The 13484-nt window shown below is 37.6% G+C and overlaps 1 protein-coding gene, 1 long non-coding RNA gene and 1 pseudogene across 2 annotated transcripts in view; 2 read left to right on the forward strand and 1 right to left on the reverse strand.

The window, feature by feature from the left end:
* LOC140600313 (uncharacterized) overlaps positions 1 to 13484 on the reverse strand; it is a 35823-nt gene that overhangs the window by 9376 nt on the left and 12963 nt on the right. The window lies entirely within an intron of this gene.
* C11H2orf74 (chromosome 11 C2orf74 homolog) overlaps positions 1 to 13484 on the forward strand; it is a 32079-nt gene that overhangs the window by 3236 nt on the left and 15359 nt on the right. The window lies entirely within an intron of this gene.
* LOC140600584 (U6 spliceosomal RNA) lies at positions 13212 to 13311 on the forward strand (annotated as a pseudogene).

Genomic DNA, 13484 nt, shown 5'->3' on the forward strand with positions numbered 1-13484 from the left:
GGGCATGATCCTAGACCAAATCCCACAGCAGGCTCCCTGCATGGAGCCTGCTTCTCTGCCTATGTCTCTGCCTCTCTCTGTGTGTCTCTCATGAATAAATAAATAAAATCTTTTTTAAAAAATAAAAAAAGGGCAGCCTCAGTGGCACAGCAGTTTAGCCGCCTGCAGCCCAGGGTGTGATCCTGGAGACCCAGGATCAAGTCCCACCTTGGGCTCCCTGCATGGAGCCTGCTTCTCCCTCTGCCTGTGTCTCTGCCTCCCTCTCTCTCTCTGTCTCTGTGAATGAATGAATAAAATCTTTAAAATAAATAAATAAAAATTTTTTTAAAAAAGTGTTTGGTAGAATTCACTTGTGAAGCCATCTGGTCTTGGACTTTAGTTTGTTAGGAGTTGTTTTTTTTTTTTTTTTTTTTTTAAGATTTTATTTATTCATTTGAGACCGAGAGAGAGCATGAGTGGGGGGAGAGGCAGAGGGAAAGGAAGAAGCAGACTTCCCGCTGAGTGGGGAGCCCATCATGGGGCCCAGTCCCAGGACCTGGAGATCATGACCTGCACTGAAGGCAGATGCTCAGTGCATCTGAGCCACCTAGGTGTCCCTATTAGGAGGTTTTCAGTCGCTGATTCAATTTCATTGCTGGTAATCATTTTATTCAAATTTGTTTCTTCCTGTTTTCAGTTTTGGTAGGTTCTATGTTTGTAGGTTGTCCAATTTGTTGGCATATTATTTTTTATAATATTCTCTTGTAATCCTTTCTTTTTCCATGGTGTAGGTTATTTCCCCTTTCATCTCTGATTTTGTTTGAGTCCTCTGTACTTTCTCTCTCTCTCTTCTTATGAGTCTGGCTAGAGTTTATCAGTTTTGTTGGTTTTTTTTAAAGATTTATTAGTTTATTCATGAGAGACACACACACACAGAGGCAGAGACACAGGCAGAGGGTGAAGCAGGCTCCTCACAGGCTGCCCAATGCGGGACTCCATCCCGGATCCAGGCATCACTCCCTGAGCTAAAAGCAGAGGCTCAACCACTGAGCCACACAGATGTCCCAATTTTGTTGATCTTTTTAAAGATCCAGCTCCTGGTTTCTGTTCTAATCTTTATTATTATCTTCCTTCTGCTGGTTTGGGGTTTTGTTCATTCTTCTTTTTCTAGCTTTAGGTGTAAGGTTGGGTTGTTTACTTAAGATTTTTCTTGCTTTTGAGGTAGGCCTGTATTGCTATCAACTTCCCTCTTAGAATTGCATTTGCTGCATCCCAAAGATTTTGGACTATTGTGTCATAATCGTCTTCATCTTCTACTTGTTCTTCTTCTTCTTCTCCTCCTTCTCCTTCTCCTCCTTCTCCTCTCCTTCTCCTTCTCCTTCTCCTGCCTCTTCTTCTTAGATTTTATTTATTTATTTAAGAGAGAGAGAATGAGCAGGAAGGATGGGCAGTGGGATAAGGAGAATGAGCAGGGAGCCTGATGTGGGGCTTGATTCCAGGACCCTGGGATCATGGCCTGAGCCAAATGCAGATGCTTAACCAACTAAGCCACCCAGGTGCCCCTGGACTATTGTGTTTTCATTTTCATTTCTCTCCATGTAATTTTTGATATATTTTTTTTATTTCTTAGTTGAGCCATTCATTGTTTAGTTGCTGTTATCTAACCTCCATGTATTTTTGCTCTTTCCAGAAATTTTTTCTTGTGGTTGATTTCTAGTTTCATGGTGTGGTAGCCAGAAAAGATGCATGGTATGACTTTGATCTTTTTGAATTTGTTGAGATGTGTTTTGTAGCCTAATATGTGGTCTCTTCTGGAGAATGTTCCATATGAACTTGAAAAGAATGTGTATTATGCTGTTTTAGGATGGAATGTTCTAGCTATACCTGTTAAGTCCATCTAGTCCAGTTCAAAGCCACTGTTTCCTTACTGACCTCATTTGGATGATCTATTAATTGAGTTAAGTGGAGTGTTAAATTCCCCTACTATTATTGTATTACTGTCAATTAGTTCATTTATGTTGTTATTAACTGTTTTATTATTTGGGTACTCCTATGTTGGATGCATAAATATTTACAATGATTATATCTTCTTGTTTGATTGTCCTGTTTATTATTATATAGTGTCCTTCTTTGTCCCTTGTTACAGTCTATTTTAAAGTGTATTTTGTCCAGTGTAAGTATTGCTACCCTGGCTTTCTTTTGTATGCATCCATTTGCATGATAGATGTTTCTTCATCCCCTCACTCTCAATCTGCGTGTGTATTTAGGTCTGAAATAAGTCTCTTGTAGGCAGCATACAAATGCGTGTGCTAGTTTTTTTTTTTTTTTTATCTATTCTGTCACCTTATGTCTTTTAATTGGAGCATTTAGTCCATTTTCATTCATAATAATTATTAATAGGTATGTATTTGCCCTTTTGTTACTTGTTTTGTGGTTGTTTTTTTGTTTGTTTGTTTGTTTGTTTGTTTGTTTTTTTCTCTGATCCTTCTTCTCCTGCTCTCTTCTCTCACAGTTCACTGGCTCTCTTTAGTGATATACTTGGATTCTTTTCTCTTTATTTTTGGCATATCTATGACTGGTTTTTGATGTGTGACTACCATTAGGTTTGTGCATAACATCTTCTGGATATAGCAGTCTATATTAAGTGGATGGTTGCTTAAGTTTGAACTCATTCTTTACTCCTCTCCACCCCACGTTTTATGTACATGATGTCATACTTTACATCCTTTTATTTTGTAAGTTCCTTGACTGATTTTTATAGACATATTTTTATTGCTTCTGTGCTTCCTACTTTTCTCATCCCTACTTATGGTTTTTCCTTTCCACTCCAACAGTCCCTTTTAATACTTCTTGCAGGGCTGGTTTAGTGGTCATGAACTCCTTTAGCTTTGGTGTGCCTGTGAAACTCTATCTCCTTCTATTCTGAATGATGGCCTTGCTGGATAGAGTTCTTGTGACTTCAGATTTTTTTTTCCTTTCAGCATTTTGAATATATCATGGCACTTCCTTTTGGCTTGCAAAGTTTCTATGGAAAATCCCACTGATAGCCTTATGAGTTTCCCATGTATGCAATTGTCTTTTTTTTTTTTTCTTTAAAAACTCTCTTTCTATCACTACTTTTACCATTTTAATAACAATATGGCTTGGTGTGGACCTCCTTGGGTTGATTTTGTTGAGGAATCTCTGTGCTTCCTGGATGTGGATATCTGTTTCCTTCCGCAGATTAGCAAAGTTTTCAGCTATTATTTCTTCAAAGAAATGTTGTGTCCTCTTTTCTCTTTTTCTTCTGAGATCCTTATAATGTGAATGTTATTACACTTGATGGAGTGACTAAGTTCCTCGAGTCTATTCTCATTTTGCAAATTTTTTCCCTCACCTGCTCAGCTTGATTACTTTCCATTATCCTGCCCTCCAGGTCACTTACTTGCTTTTCTGCTTCCACTAGCCTACTATTTACTCCATTTTCATTTATTGTAAATAGCTCTGCCTCCCACATACACCAGGCATTTTTCAAACTACTGCTCCTATGCTATATCTCTATGGGCTGCTTCTTGTGCTGTCTCTTTAAGGGTGGGAACTTGGCTTCCTCTGTTCTGTCATTGCTGAGCACACTGATATTTTAAATTCCAGGTTTATGCCCTACTGGTTGTAAGAACTCAAGAAACTTGGCCCCTCTAGTTTTCAAAGCCAAATGTTGTGGGCATTTGTCTTCCCCAGGTGAAGGTCTGTTTCTCTCCCTTCTTCATGCCCAGGGCACTTTCCTTCCCTCCTGTGACTCATTTAGGTCCCCCCACATCTCCACCCTCACCACCTTCTTGGTGTGGCCTCTTCTCTACCTTTAGTTGTAGAATTTGTTCTGCCAGACTTTGGGTTGCTTTCTGGGTTATTTACACTTATGTGAGTGTTATCCGGTTGTACCCATTAATGAAGTGAGCTTAGGGTCCTCCTACTCTGCCATCTTCCCATCTATTAATTTTTTCAATATTTTATTTATTCATTCATGAAAGACATAGAGAGAGAGGCAGAGACTCAGGCAGAGGGAGGAGGTGGCTCCATGAAGAAAGCCTGATGTGGGACTTGATCCTGGGACTCCAGGATCACACCCTGAGCCAAAGGCAGATGCTTGACCGTTGAGCCATGCAGGTGTCCCCCTATCTATTAATTTTGAATGGCAGGTATAGCTGTTGGTTGTTTTAGACTCTATGCTGGTCTGTGGTTAGTATATTTTCCCAAATGAAAAAAGCCAACCAAAAGGTATTGATCATGAAAATTATGAGAATTTAAAAGTTAAGAGAGGGGCACCTGGGTGGCACAGTTAATTGGATGTCTAACTCTTTGTTTCAGCTTGGTTCAGGTCATGGTCTCAGGGTCCTGAGAGTGAGCCCCGCATCAGATTCCACGCTCAGCATGGAGTCTGCTTGAGAGTCTCTCTCCCTCACTCTCTGCCCCTACCACTTGTTCACTCTTGCTCTCTCTCTAGTAAATAAAAAAATCCTTAAAAAAAAAAAAAAAAAAACAAATAAATAAATAAAATAAAAATTAAGAGAAAACTTGAACAAGAGATGTAGGCAACTGTCAAAATTATTTTACATCAGGAACAAACAGGAGTTCTTGGTGGGATCTCCAAAGTGCATTTATTTATATATTCTAAAGTGTATTCATTCTTCTAACCATAAGTAGGCATATAGTCATGGAAGAAGTAGACTTTTTTCCCAATAAGTAATAAGTAGTGGAACTGAATATTTGTTAAATGACATCTAGCTTTGTCTGTTGGATCAATGTTAAAGACTTTCTAACAGTGGTTCTGGAGCAGGTAGGCCTAGAGTCACCATAGAGACTGTCAGATGGTTTGAAAACCGTACTATATGACACGATATCTATCTATCTATCTATCTATCTATCTATCTATCTATCTATCTATCTAACTTTATTTATTTTTTTAATATTTCATATTTAAGTTATCTCTATACCCAATGTGGGGCTCAAACTCACAACCCCAAAATCAAGAGTCTCATGTTCCACTCACTGAGCCAGCCAGGAGCCCTAAGGTGAAAATGACTAACACTGTAAATCTCAGCCACAAATGTGTTTGGAAGCATTAAAAAAAAATCAGGAAAGTATAGATTCTGACACCAGAGCACTGCCATAAGGTGGCACTAAAAGTACAAGGAAACCATAGCTTAAATTAAATTGCACATTAAACTTTATACTTTGCCTCCTTACCAAGTGTTCATGTGTATATTGTTTGTAGAAGGAAACAGAATATTGGAAAAATAACTAACAAGGGAAATTATAGGTAAAGTACATAAGGAATCCTAGAAGGCAAATGAGAAAAAGGAAGAAAAACAGAAAAAGAACAAGGAATATTACTTTTCAGATAAAGCTTAAAGTTGATGCCCTTCTTCAGTGCCAAAATTGCCTAATCTCATAGGTATGCTCTTGTATATTTATTCTGCAGGTTCTACAAGCATTTAGAAGTCTACAATAATTCTAAAAAATTGAGAGGGGGAAAATGTTTAAGTAATATGAACAAGATCTTAATTCTTGGTGTTGAGTAAAGTTTAGAAAGTTTGGTCAAGGGGATCCCTGGGTGGCTTAGTGGTTTGGCGCCTGCCTTTGGCCCAGGACGTGATCCTGGAGTCCCAGGATCGAGTTCCACATCGGGCTCCCCGGTGCATGGAGCCTGCTTCTCCCTCTGCCTGTGTCCCTGACTCTCTCTCTCTCTCTCTCTCTCTGTCTATCATGAATAAATAAATAAATAAATCTTTTTTTAAAAAAAAGAAAGCTTGGTCAAGTTGACAACATGCATACTCTTCAACTCATGTGTGCACAAGGATAATGATCAAAAGTTTTAATAGCAAAAAGAAAGTTTTTTTTTTTAATTTTTTTTATTTATTTATGATAGGCACACAGTGAGAGAGAGAGGCAGAGACACAGGCAGAGGGAGAAGCAGGCTCCATGCACCGGGAGCTCGACGTGGGATTCGATCCTGGGTCTCCAGGATCGCGCCCTGGGCCAAAGGCAGGCACTAAACCGCTGCACCACCCAGGGATCCCGCAAAAAGAAAGTTTTAATTGCAGCATTATTTTAAAAGAAAAACTGAAAATAACCTTAGTGTCCACTAACATTTCTAAACTTTTCTCCACAGTTGCTATGCCAGCGTACATTCCTACCAGCAGTATAGGAGAGTTCTTGTTCCATTTCCTCACCAAGCATTAAGACTATATCAGTCAGGATAACTAAATCGTGCCACAGTAACCAACAACCACAGAATCTCAGTGGCTTAATTCAAATCTTATTTCTTGCTCATGCTACAAGTACAGTGTGGGTCAGTAGGGAAGCTCTATTCCTTAGAGTCACTCAGGGATATGGGTGGCAGGGCCTCCAACCTGACACAAGCTTCTAGGAGGCAGGGGGAACTAAAGGGCTTACACTCTGGCTGCTGAAGTTTCTGCACAGAAGTGACACACATCAATTCTGCTCACATTTAATTGGCCAAAATAAGCCATCTGTGACCACACCTAACTTCAAAGATCTCCCACTTCTACATTAGGGTCTGAATATTTGTGAATTGTTACCACAATACTGAGAGACTAGTTTTTACAAGCCCAGTGAGAATATGAAATGTTGTCTTGTTATTTTTGTTTCCTTTTTTGAAGATTGCCTGTTATATACTTTGCCCATTTTTCTTTTTTTCCCTCTCTCTCTTCTTTTCTGAGAGACAATGCAAGTGGGATGGGGCAGAGAGAGAGGGAGAGAGAGAATCTCAAGCAGGCTTCACACTCAGCGCAGAGCCCAACACGGGGCTTGATCTCATGACCCTGAGATCATGACCTGAGCCAACATCAAGAGTCTGATGCTTAACCTACTGACCCACCCAGGTGCCACATCCTTTGCCCATTTTTCTATTGAGTTTTTAAAAATTGATGTTGTAGGATTTCTTTATATTCTGAAGGATACAATCCTTTATGCTTATATGCATTATAAGTATCTTATTCCAGACTGTGGCATTTCCATAGAGCTCATAGAGAGCTTCTTCATTCTTTTTAACAATTGTGTCACATCTCATTGAATAGATGTACCATAATTTATTTAACCAGCCCTCTGTTGATACACATTTGGGTAGTTTCCAACCTCGTGTTACAAATAATATGCAGTGAATAGCTATAATGCATGCATCACTTTGCTCACATGCAAGTACATCTGCAGGATAACTTTCTCAAAGTAGAGTCCCTGGGTCAAAAGTTTAATACTTTGCTGTTGTCAAATTATTCTTCAAATGTACATCTAACAGTTTCATCAGTAATGTGTTAAAATACCTGTTTTCATTATAGCCTCACAGAGTATTGTCAAACATTTGAATTTTTGACAATCTAATAGGTGAAAAATGGTATCACAGTATAATTTTAGCTCAGATTTCTTTTCTTTTAGAGGAGTTGAACATCTTTCATATATCTTATTTATTTTGCAGTGACTGCCCACATTTTTTGCCCATTTTTTCATTGTATTGCTAGGGTCTTCTTATCAATTTCAGAGTTCTTTATGTAGTAAGGATAGTAGCTTTTTGCCCAATATGAATTACAAATAATTTACCTATTTATCATTTGTATTTTCACTTGGTATATGGTGTCTTTTGGCCATCAGAGAGTTTTGTGTTAAGCTACTCAAATTTACCAATCTAATCTTTCATGATTTTAAATTTTGAGTCATATTTAGAAAGACTTTATATATTTAAAGCTATAAAAAATGCTCGTGTGTTTTCTCCTAGAACTTGCATGATTTTATTTTGCCCATCTAAGACTTAATCCATTTAAAAGTTATCATGGTATAATTTATGAAGTATAGATCTAACTTCGGTTTTCTTTTCAAATGACTACCCAGTTACCCATGGTATCAATAACCACAAGTATTGAGGGGCGCCTACATGGCTCAGTCGGTTAAGCATCTGATTCCTGATCTCAGCTCAGGTCCTGATCTCAGGGTCATGAGTTCAAGCCCAACTTTGGACTCCATGCAGGGTATGAATCTACTTTAAAAAAAATAATAATAAGCACGTGTACTAATAGACATCTTTCCTCCACTAATTTGAGATACTATGTTTATCATTTACTAATTTCTAGTTTAAGGTAATGCTAACTGCAAACCCAAAAATTGTTCAAACACAGAAGTTTACCTTTCATTTGAATAAAATCCAAATAGATGTTTCTTGTTGATAGGTAGCTTCCTTTATTGGTAATTTCAAGACCCACATTCTTATCATCTTCTGGTTCTACCCTCTTCAAAACATGGCTTCTAAGTAGCCAATGCTTATCTATTGCAAGTCCAGAGAAGTGAAAAAGCAGAGGTTTACATGTGAGATATTCTTTTTTGTTGTTGTTAGTTTTATTTATTTTTTAATTTTTTTAAAAGATTTTATTTATTTATTCATGAAAGACCCAGAGACAGGCAGAGACATAGGCAGAGGGAGAAGCAGGCTCCTTGTGGGGAGCCAGATGTGGGATTTGATTCCAGGACCCCAGGGTCACAACCTGAGCCAAAGGCAGATGCTCTACCACTGAACCATCCAGGTACCCTACATGTGAGATATTCTTATGGGACAGGCCTGGTTGTAGAGCACATGACATTTGCTCACATTGAATTGCTTTCACCTCAATCACATGGCCACACCTATTCCTCCATTCGTGGATCCTTTTCATTTCTAATTAATATTCCCTATTGCCTTCTCTCTTTCTTAATAAATTTTGTCAGAGGTTAATATATTTTATTAGGTTTTTCAAAAAAAAACAGCTTAAAAAAAATCTCACTGATGATGAGATTTAAAATTATAATTGATTCCCTCCTACCCTCCCAACCCATAGAATTCCAAGCTAGTGAAAGGTTTGGTGAAGACTTAAGTCTTGGGAATACATATTTGCCATCAACTTGCTCTGCTGCCCTCAGAATTGGATTTGGACATATAATAATATCATAAGTAAGGAGCCTTAGCTTGTAATGCAAAAATGGATAACATTCAGAAAAGGACATGTGAATAATATATATACTCTTTGAAGTATTATAGAATCAACAATGAAGCTCATTTTTATAATGAACTTGATATTATAAAAATGTGATTTGGTTCCTGAGCTATTTTTGTATTTTTCTCTCAAATTATTAAAAAAATAAATTGACTGAAAAAGAATTAGAAGAGTCTTCCACAGTCTTAGCTAGAAATGGGCTACAAGTTTTTCTCAAGGTATAGTGCACAGTTGTTCAGAGTAAAGCAGAGAGTGCTTAGCAGACTCTCACTTTGATGCATTTTGTTCATATCTTTAATACTCCTTAAATATATATCAAGAAAAGGACAACTGAAGAGTAGAAATTTATTTTTTTTGAAGAGTAGAAATTTAATTGCATATTTTTGTATCAGTGAAATATATTTAAAGATTAAGCAGTGACTGCAGGCAGATCTCTGTATGTGCTATGTATATATTGACAGTCTTATCATGTGTTTCACATTTAATGGTATTCTGCTTTTGGAATTTTAGCATATGAGTTTGATACCTCACCCTGGTTCTGAGTTGTCTTATATTAATAATTTCATTTTGGGGCACCTGGGAGGCTCAGTCAGTTAAGCATCCAACCCTTGATTTCAGCTCAAGTCATGATCTTAGGGTCATGAGATGGAACCCCACATCAGGCTCTGCACTGGGAGTGGTGTCTGCTTAGGATTCTCTCTCCCTCTCCATCTGCCTCTCTCTCTCTCTCTCTCTCTCTCTTTCTCTCTCAAAAACAAACCTCTTGTGTTTTTTTATAATAAAAAACAAAAGTGATGCCAAAGAAACAAAAACGATATATCATTGTGAAATTCACACTGCCATAGATAAAGAGAAGATCCTAGAAACCTCCACAAAAGAAAAAGAATCAGGTTAAATTTTAAATTCAAAATATAGGGATGGGGGCATCTGGGTCGATCAGTGGTTGTGTCTGCCTTTGGCTCAGGTTGTCATCCCAGGGTCCTGGGATCAAGTTCCGCATCATGCTCCCGGCAAGGAGCCTGCTTCTCTCCCTGCCTATGTCTCTGCCTCTCTCTGTGTCTCTCAAGAATAAATAAATAAATAAAATCTCTAAAAAAACGGGGGGGGGGGGAGGAAAGAGAAGAAAGAAAGAAGAAAGAAAGAAAGAAAGAAAGAAGAAAAGAAGGAAAGAGAGAAAGAAAGAAAAGAAAGAAAAAGAAAGGAAAGAAGAAAGAAAGAAAGAAAGAAGAAAGAAAGAAAGAAAGAAAGAAAGAAAGAAAGAAAGAAAGAAAGAAAGAAAGAAAGAAAGAAAGAAAGAAAGAAAGAAAGAAATGGCATGAACCTGGCATTCTATAATTGTTAAACTTCAAGTGTGACAGCAGAGTGTAATCAGTCCGTGACTCATAGTTTACCTCCCACACATACTTTCTCAGGAAGTTGTGGATATAATAGACACATAAAGGAAAAGGAAAGTGTGGTTACCCAAAACACAAGGGCCCCAGAGGAGAGACATGAAGGAGATCTTTCAATTATGCACTGGAACGAGGGATAAGAAAGTACAATCACAGAAAAGTATTTGGAGCTTCAGTGAACAATGTTTACGTAATCATAATAATGTAAACATTGGAGTTTTTGTTTTCAATGTTTAGAGTCAATGTACGTGGGAAGTACATTTTCATCTTGTCACTGTTTCCCATTCCCTTCAAACTAGACCGTGGTCTCTACTGGACCACATGGTTGATGATCAGATGGAGGTGTGCATACATCTCAGTGAATGCTGAGCTTGGGAAGCAGGCCAATGACCAGACAAATGAATTATATGTCAGGGAAGCCAGCACTGAGATTTATGTGAATCAAAGGGGTGAGTGGACTGAGTGGAGGTTTTAACTTATTGTAATTAGGTCCAGAAAAATCAAATACCTGAATACCTGAATGTTGTGAAGCAAGTTCATAAAATTATAATATATAGTGTATATTCTTTTAACTTTCCTGTATACTTGAAAATAGAGATATTTAAAGAAATATTTAAAGATTATTCAACTCTATTAAGAAGCATAATAGCAGATAATTTTGGTTGCTTACCCAGCAGCCATTCCCTAACTTCTTTGCTAATTTTGTTTAGGTATTAAGTAGTCCAACGTTTTTAAGGAAAGCTGGCCCTTCACTAGTCCTAGAAGATGAGTTTTGTAGAGTCTAAACTAATGGTGATTTATCTTCCTTACCAGTGGTTTATTTAAGAATGGGCACACGATTATGGATAATGAGAAGTGAGAAAATATCTGTTGTAGAGGTTCTGGGAAATTTTTCTCTGATGTTTGAAAACAGGCATGGAGGTGCCTGGCCGGCTGAGTCAGTAGAGCATGTGACTCTTGATCTCAGGGTCATGAGTTCAAGCCCCGCTGAGAGTTTACTTAACAAGTAAACAAATGAATAAAATAAAAATAGGCATGAATAAGAGATATACTCTTCTTTTCCTTGAAGCTATCGGATACTTTAATCTCAGAACATTATGCTTGGAGCTGCTGAAACCATATTGCAATTGTGAGGAGAACCAAGAGAGAAGGACAAAGCTGCTACAGTGAGAAATGAGAGAGGGAAACAAACTAATGAAAGTCTTGGGCTGGTGGGGTGCGTTGGTGGCTCAGTCCATTAAGCATCTTGCCTTCTGCTCAGTTCATGATCTCCATAGTTATTTTCATCTTTGTAATTAATAAATATTTTATGTGGAAATACTTTGAAACTATAAAAATATCTCATTCTCATCTGATTTTTATCTACTGGTATTAGAATCCATTGATGATTCTTTCTTGAATTAATTATTACCATGATAATTGCCAAATGGGTTTTTTCTTCCTAATTCTGTTCTACTGTAAGAAAAAGCTGTCTCTTCTCCCCGTACTTTATTCACTTGTTCATATCATAAATTCTATTTAATTAAATGGGTTATAATGTGTAACTATTATTATGATATTATAATTATCTCAGATTTGGCCAATGGGAACCCCTTCAACCAGATCCTATGTCTTCTTGATAGGGCCTCATTGTTTTTTGTTTTGTTTTGTTTGTTTTTGAGGACTTCCATACTTCCTGGCACAGGATGTTCTAAGCTTAACTTGTATTTACCCTGTTCCCCTCTGGAATTAGCTATTTATTCAAGGAACATTGGTTCCTTTTAATGAAGAAAGGTATTTAAAAACCAATATCATAGTCTAGATGTGTTCATTTGTACCTTGATGTTTCTGCTTCCAGGCTCACTCTGTAGACAGAGCTAGGAAGTGTAAGTATGTATCTTAACTTCTATATCTGTATCACTATCTACCTATATTGTAAACTATTAATTCATATTGGTAATTCCAAATCCAATTTAATACTGCAAGATTCATTCTAATTTTCTCCTTTTTTGTTTTTATATCTCCCTTCCCAGTCAGTGATAAATCTGGCTACCATCTCCTTTTTTGTTTTTATATCTTCCTTCCCAGTCAGTGATAAATCTGGCTACCATGAAACATATTTACTTATTTCTTAATTCCCTGTATGAGCCAATCCCCTGACCCCACTAGGTGGCCCCTGCCACCCTTACCAATGCTGTCCTTGGTTGCCATGACCTGCTGCCTGCCCTGTTCTGATATCATCTTTACATGGATCACCATTACATACTTACTTGTGAAATCAATTGATTCTGAAAATAGTAACAAGGGATGCTTTTTTTTTTTTTTTTTTTCTGTTTTTACGAGAGAGAGTGTGTGAGGGAAGCGGGGCTGGGAGGCAGAGGGAGAAAGAAGGGAAATCTTAAACACATGGAGCCTGACACAGGGCTCCATCTCACAACCCTGAGATCATATTCTGAGCCAAAATCAGTGTCAGACACTTAACCGACTGAGCCACCCAGGTTCTCTCCTATTTAACTTTTTAATATATGAATAATATTTTTAAAAATTATCCAGTGTAGGAACATAATTTGCTTTAAAATAGATTTAAAATATTTTTAAAGTATTTATTTATTTATTCATGAGAGATACACAGACAGAGACATAGGCAGAGGGAGAAGCAGGCTCCATGCAGGGAACCTGATGCAGGACTTGATCCTGGGACTCCAGGATCACGCTCTACGCTGAAGGCAGGCGCTAAACCAGCCAGGCGTCCTGATTTAAAATATTTTGAACATGCAATAGAAGTAACAAAAACATCATGCCATACAAAAACAAAAGAACCCAGATACACAAGAGGTCTTTCCATATTGTGCTTGTTCTGGCAGTGCCTACGTGAAAACTGGAATTATACAGAAATTAGCATGACCCTGTGCAAGGTTGACTCACATTAGGATGCATTCCATATTTTTTGTTATGTATGTTTTACCACAATTTTACTTATTTTTTAAAATTTTATTTTTAAGTAATCTCTGTGTGACTTGAACTCATAACCCCATGACCAACAGCTACATGCTCTATTGACTGAGGCAGCCAGGTGTCTTTCAACAAAATAGATTTTTTTTAAAGATTTTATTTATTTATC

This window comes from Canis lupus, chromosome 11 (genome assembly GCF_048164855.1).
Source record: "Canis lupus baileyi chromosome 11, mCanLup2.hap1, whole genome shotgun sequence".
NCBI lineage: Eukaryota > Metazoa > Chordata > Mammalia > Carnivora > Canidae > Canis > Canis lupus.